This window comes from Asterias rubens, chromosome 16 (genome assembly GCF_902459465.1).
Source record: "Asterias rubens chromosome 16, eAstRub1.3, whole genome shotgun sequence".
In the NCBI taxonomy this organism is placed as follows: domain Eukaryota; kingdom Metazoa; phylum Echinodermata; class Asteroidea; order Forcipulatida; family Asteriidae; genus Asterias; species Asterias rubens.
Genome location: NC_047077.1, coordinates 13808176 through 13814662, shown reverse-complemented (window position 1 = coordinate 13814662; position 6487 = coordinate 13808176).

Below are 6487 nucleotides of genomic sequence, written 5' to 3'. Positions count from 1 at the left end.
GTGACATTAAGCTGAAGTTTCGTTTAGTAACATCTTTGACCTTCGGTAGGTCTACTTCCAAAATGAATGACAATCGTACTTTGTAAAGAGCATTTCGAAATAATTATTACTATACAACATTGTTAGAAACGACCACCTTTGAACCATGAAAGTGTAGATTTTAGAGAAAGAGTTTTTTTTTTTTTTTTCCAAAGGTGTTTTTCAGTTATATTACGATGACAAAATTAATTGAACGCAAACATTAATTTTCACAGGTTTTTGCTATGTGAATGCTAAAAATAATAATTGGTGAAATTGAATAATTGGACAGTTGAATGCTGATTCAACGGAACATTAATTTCATAAACCAACTTGGACGAGTCGGGTTTTAAAATGAATGGATTTTTTGCTGAAATTGGCCGAGAAAACCTAATTAATAAGAGAAGAAAAATAAAACGAAGATAATTAATAAAAAAAACTATTGTATTTTCGACGAAATTTTTCTTGACAGAGCAAAGTGTCTACTTTCAATGTGTTGACTGTTTTTTTACCCCGCCCCGTTGACACATACACTGGTTTATTCGTCCCTGCGTCAAAAGGCGGTGATACGCAAGAGTAGAAAAGAAACCCGAATGTCGGACATCCAACAAAATTGATCAATGTCACAGCAAAAGCATTCTTCATGCTTCGCAAGGCATGACCAATTTTTTTGTCCTAAACAGGAACCCAATTCAACCATAAAAGGTTCATTCAATATCGACGACCATAGGCCAACTGGTATTATGTAAATCTTGAATAAGCCGCGCGTTCATAGTACAACGTTTAAAGGTCACTTAGCAGGCGTATTGATTCCCTTATTCAACGGCTTTGTCATGCACCTATTCAATAATGTTTACGGTCACTATTGTAGAGATCAATGTGCAGGTTTTAGACATACATCAGCCGTTGTGTGAGTCATGAACTCTTTTGTGAAGGTAGTATTATGGGGTTGATGGTTGAAGCCAGAGGGTCGGCTCTTATATTTTATTCGCTGAACCGTTGCTTTTCACGTGAACCGTGAATTGCCTTTTTCTTTCATCTGTACCTGTAGCAGAGACAAGATAATCTGGACTTTCATCAACTTCAGGTAGGACATAATTATATTTATAAGCAGACAAATAGTAGTAGGCTACGCTTCTTTGTAGCAGAGTTTGAGAATTGTATTTCCCGGCCACCGAAATAATATGAACAGGGGCACCGCGCCCTCCCCCTTGCCACCATAAAGGCATAGACACTCACTGCCACAGTGCATTTGTCACCTCAATGGTTCACTGTATAAACTGACCATTTAAACCTTCATTATCCTTGTAAAAGATAACGTGTCAGGGTTGCAGCAATACAATTCTGTCATACCACAATTTGTTGTTTCCATTACCCAGCATACTCGTTGCCAATGTGTAGCTACACTTCACAGCTGCACCTGGCTGTTGTATCGCACCGGTTGTATCAGTCCGGCCTGGGCCCAATTTCATAGAGCTTCTAAGCACACAAATTTGCTTAGAAATGTCTTCATTGATAGAAACAGGAATACCAGCCAAATTTCCACGTGATTTTCAGGATAAGCAAACAACAGCTGAATCAGCAACAAGCAATTTATGCAACAAAATGGAAATTTGGTTGGTAATCGTGTTTTTATCAAGGAAGAAATTCATGCTAAGCAAATTTCCATGACAAGTGAGAAATAGTTGGAGACTTCGAATTCACGATTTCAAAATGTATTCAAGTCGTTACTCTCTAAATGTAAAAGAGTAAAAAAACACCACTCTTTACATTTCGAGCTGTCCTCCATACGGCGCTTCAAAAAGAGTGGTGGTTATTTCACTCTTTTAGAGGGGTTTCACTCCAGGTCAGAGTGAAACATCACTCCAAAAGATGCAAACTTCAATCTAAAAGTGTGGAAGACCACTCGAAAAAGAGTTGTCCTTCATATGGCTCTTCAAAGAGTGCTTTTTCACTCTTTTACATTAAGAGAGTGACTGCCAGACTGATTTTGAAAACAATAGAGTATAGAACAAAATGTTGTAGTAAATATAACAAAAATTAATAGATAGTTAAAAAATTAAAAAGGTGATGAATAGGCCATAATAACTGTTTAAAGATGAGAACAACATTTCTAACAACTAGATTTTTAAAATCTCAGTTCTGTGTGGATGGGGGGGGGGAAGGGGGGGGGGGGCAAGGAAAATGAATGTGTATGAATCAGACAAATCATAATAAGAATAGATTTGTTTCAGAGTTTGTGATTTCCCTGGCAATATTGATGCTCCCACTCTAGCAGCTAGATATAGATGTTTATTTTGACTATAAACAAACTGTAAAGCGAAAGTTTATGCTGTCCACTCATACAGGTGTAATTGCACTACACAACCATAGAGCGAGGAATAGTATAGGCCTTAACAACAGACGTATACAGTTGTACAGTAATACCATGGTACACTGCACCACATTGACTCTGACCTTGAGTTTAAATTTACATAATAGAAATGTACTACTACTAAAGATAATAATGCGCCATGGACTAGGAACACCGTCTGGTTGATGTCTTCATGATATCTCCAGATACACAGACCAATTGGCGTAACTTTACATTGGTTTCATGTGGTTTTAACCCTGGCCTCTGAAGTTGTTCGGAGACTATGGGACTGAGCCTCAAATCCTCGTGTTCCATTCATCCACTGAAATTTCCCATCATTGATTGAGATACATTTGGGGATTACAAAAGGAACAATTCTGCAGGCAATGGTAAAGCTACATACCTCATCTGACTTGCCCCATGCATTTGGTGGTCGATGACACAACAAAGCGAGTTGTATTTTGTTAGGTTAGTTATGCAACAGTCAAAATTGCGGGCATATAGGCAATGAATAATTGGCTTAAAGGCAGTGGACACTATTGGTAATTACTCAAAATAATTATTGGCATAAAACCTTACTTTGTAACGAGTAATGGGGAGAGGTTGATGGTATAAAACATTGTGAGAAACAGCTCCCACTGAAGTGACCTAGTTTTGGAGAAGGGAGTAATTTTCCACGAATTTGATTTCGAGACCTCAAGTTTAGAACTTGAGGTCTCGAAATCAAGCATCTATATACACGCACACAACTTCGTGTGACAAGGGTGTTTTTTTTCTTTCATAGTTATCTTGCAACTCCGACGACCCACAGTGGGCCAGGTCAAGGTCAAACTGCGCCAAAAAAAAATAGGCAACTGGTGATTGTTTCAAAAATCAGTACTTCCATTTTGTTATTGTTCTTAATAGTCCAGGGGTATGTTAAAAGAAAGAATTAATGAAACAAAACTCTTTAAAATTAGGGTTATGACTTTATTTAGACAAAAAATCGTAACAAAGTGCGGCAAAACCGTTGAACTTAATGGGTATTTTAACTTGCGACCCTGAACGCTCATAAAAGATAATGCCATGAAAACCGTGTCGATGGTTGTTTATAGTCCATATTTCATGAAAATTAAATTAATAATCAGTTTAATTTCTGTTTACTGTTTGAAAAAATCTGATAAATCCCATAAAATGCCTCCTAGTTTTCATTTATTTCAATCAGAGACATAGGAAATATAAAATGCCGCCGATTGCCGCTTTAATTCTAACTTTTTTCAGTAGCCTGAACCTTCAGGAACAGTCTAAAACCAAATTTGGTTGCGACATTTTGCGACTTTGGAAATTATTCAATTTTGAAGTTGTATACCCTGTTTTGACTCAACCACCTGTAACGACAGTGCGTGTGTCAGCGGTCATATTTCTCTGTTTAGCATCAAAGAAAGACCACCCTTTATGAGTAACGCTTTTAGAAACCCTTATGAAAACACACTTTGCATCGCAAAACATTAATTGTTCACAAACTGTTTCTTTGATATGCCTAGGGGAAAAAATGAACAAAACGATATTAGTAGTTATTAACTCTTGCCGACCAATCACGATTCAGGACTATGATGACGTCATAGACCTTTAAAACCATGACCATCAAATTCTACGTATCAGAAGGAAAACCCCTTACAACCAACTTTCCATCATAAATATGTTTAAATATAATTTTCACCAAAAATATGTTGAGATATAATTTGGCACACTTTGATTCAATTCTGGCCCACTGTGCGACCGATCGAGCTCAAATTTTCACAGGTTTGTTATTTTATGCATTTTGTTGAGATACACCAAGAGAGAAGACTGGTTTTTGACAAATACCAATAGTGTACACTGTCTTTAATCTCATAGAAAAGATGATACTGCATTTCACCTGGTAACTCTTTCTTTTCTATCCTATCTGGCCTACTTCACTTGGCCTCTTTTCCCTGGCATGTGTTGCTAGTTTTTTTTTCTCTATGTTCCCTTGTCATTTTGAGTTTTGTCGTGCTCCTTATTGTATGTGTGAATGCCGAATAATTAATACTAATAACTAAAAGCTGCAAGAGGAAAGCCTCTCCATCAATTCAACATTTCACTTCATCCTGAGTTTTGTTGTTGACAATCAATGCCCCTAATTCTTAGTTCATTCATCCTCCGCCATCTTGTGTTTTGTCCCCCTTTTTCATGTTAGGGGTCCAATAATTGGTTGATTTATGGCCTACTTCACTCAGCAGCAGGAGAAAAAACCCTCTTCTCTATCATGAGCTGTTCATTGACAAGATATGCCCACACGATCTTAATTCATCTATCCATCTTGTGTTTAATTGTCTCCCTCGTTTTCTCGTTCGGTTCTTTGAAGTCCAATAAATTGGTTGATTTGCAGGAGGACACCCTCTGCCATTATATCGGCAACTGAATGTTGTGTCTGTGTTTTGTTTATGGCGAAAATCCGGCCGAAAAACATGGCATACTTTTGTTAAGTAGGATTTGAAACTTTGCATGGTGGAAATAAGATATAGGAGAGTTTGCGGTAACACCATGTAATAACAATCTCTAAATGAGTTGTGGTGGTTCTGAAAAGAACCGTTGGATTAACTCGACGTTTCGATCAGTATGCTCTGATCGTCTTCTGAAAAGAACCGTTGAATTAACTCAACGTTTCGATCAGTATGCTCTGATCGTCTTGATCAGAGCATACTGATCGAAACGTCGAGTTAATCCAACGGTTCTTTTGATCAGAGCATACTGATCGAAACGTCGAGTTAATCCAACGGTTCTTTTCAGAACCACCCCAACTCATTTAGAGATTGTTATTACATGGTGTTACCGCAAACTCTCCTATATACTTTTTGTTTTTAATTATTACTGAATCGATTAAAGGGCCTGTTGGCGAGAAAACCCAACATTTGAGAATTTATAAGAGAATAAGAGTTTTCAAACCTGACGTAGTGGGAACCTAGTTCATGGAGGTTTTATTTGCTCCAACAAATTGACCGCACGTGACTTTATAATGCATGTTATTATGGTTGCACCATAAACTCAAAACCAACACAGTAGAAAATAAACATTAAACCCTCGTGGTTATAAAAATGAATGCCTTATCGTTACAGTTATATGATTATAGTTAATGATTAGCGATTTGATAACAAGTGGAAATACTACATCCAACCATGGAGGAATAAATTTATTCCTCCATGATCCAACTGTGCAACGATGAGTAAGGCCAACAGCAAATAAAAACGTGTTTAGCGTCCTGCCTTTTTGAAAAAGGAAAAAGGAAATTGTTTTTCTTTTTAGACAACAGGCTTGGCTTACATTTATGTTATTATCGTTAAAATATTATATCATCTTTTGAATTTTGTTTATAATCCTATACGAAAAAGGAAGCGGACTCTAAAAAGGGAAGCCGGCGGGACGCAGTACATGTTTTTTTTTATAGACCTAACACGGTGTAATGAAGGTTTTTATATTATCAGCGATTACAATCATGCTGCACACCGCAACGTGATAAACTAAGTCAACATGAATATGGGCTGATTTTTTCAGGGTGGAACCAAACCCACCTGGAGTTAGAGACACATTGCAGGTCATACAACATTGGTGGGATATTATCCACAGTTTGCCTCATTGAAGTTGCATGCTGTGTATGTAATTTGTTGTTTGGGTTTAAAAAAGACAGTTTGTCTGCCTGGAGCGGGACTTGAACCAGCGACATCTGTGGGTTAATGTCTCTTGTGGTTTATTCCTTGATGTATTGTTTATGTAAGTATGTACATTGTTAACCCTAACTAAATCGCTTCAAAATGTACCCATAAGTTTCTCTTGTTGTTTCATACATTGTTCGGAAAAATAACGGTTTAGAATTTGTTGTGACCACTTAGGTCCAACTTTTGACCTCCATCAATATAATATAGATCAATGGGTCCGGAGGAAGGGTTCCTTGCTTCACGACGAAGGGAACAATATTATGCACCTTTAAAGGCACTGGACACATTTGGTAATTGTCAAAAGACCAGTCTTCTCACTTGGTGTATCTCAAGATATGCATGAAATAACAAACCTATGAAAGTTTGGCCTTCGAAGTTGCAAGAGAATAATAGAAAAACACCC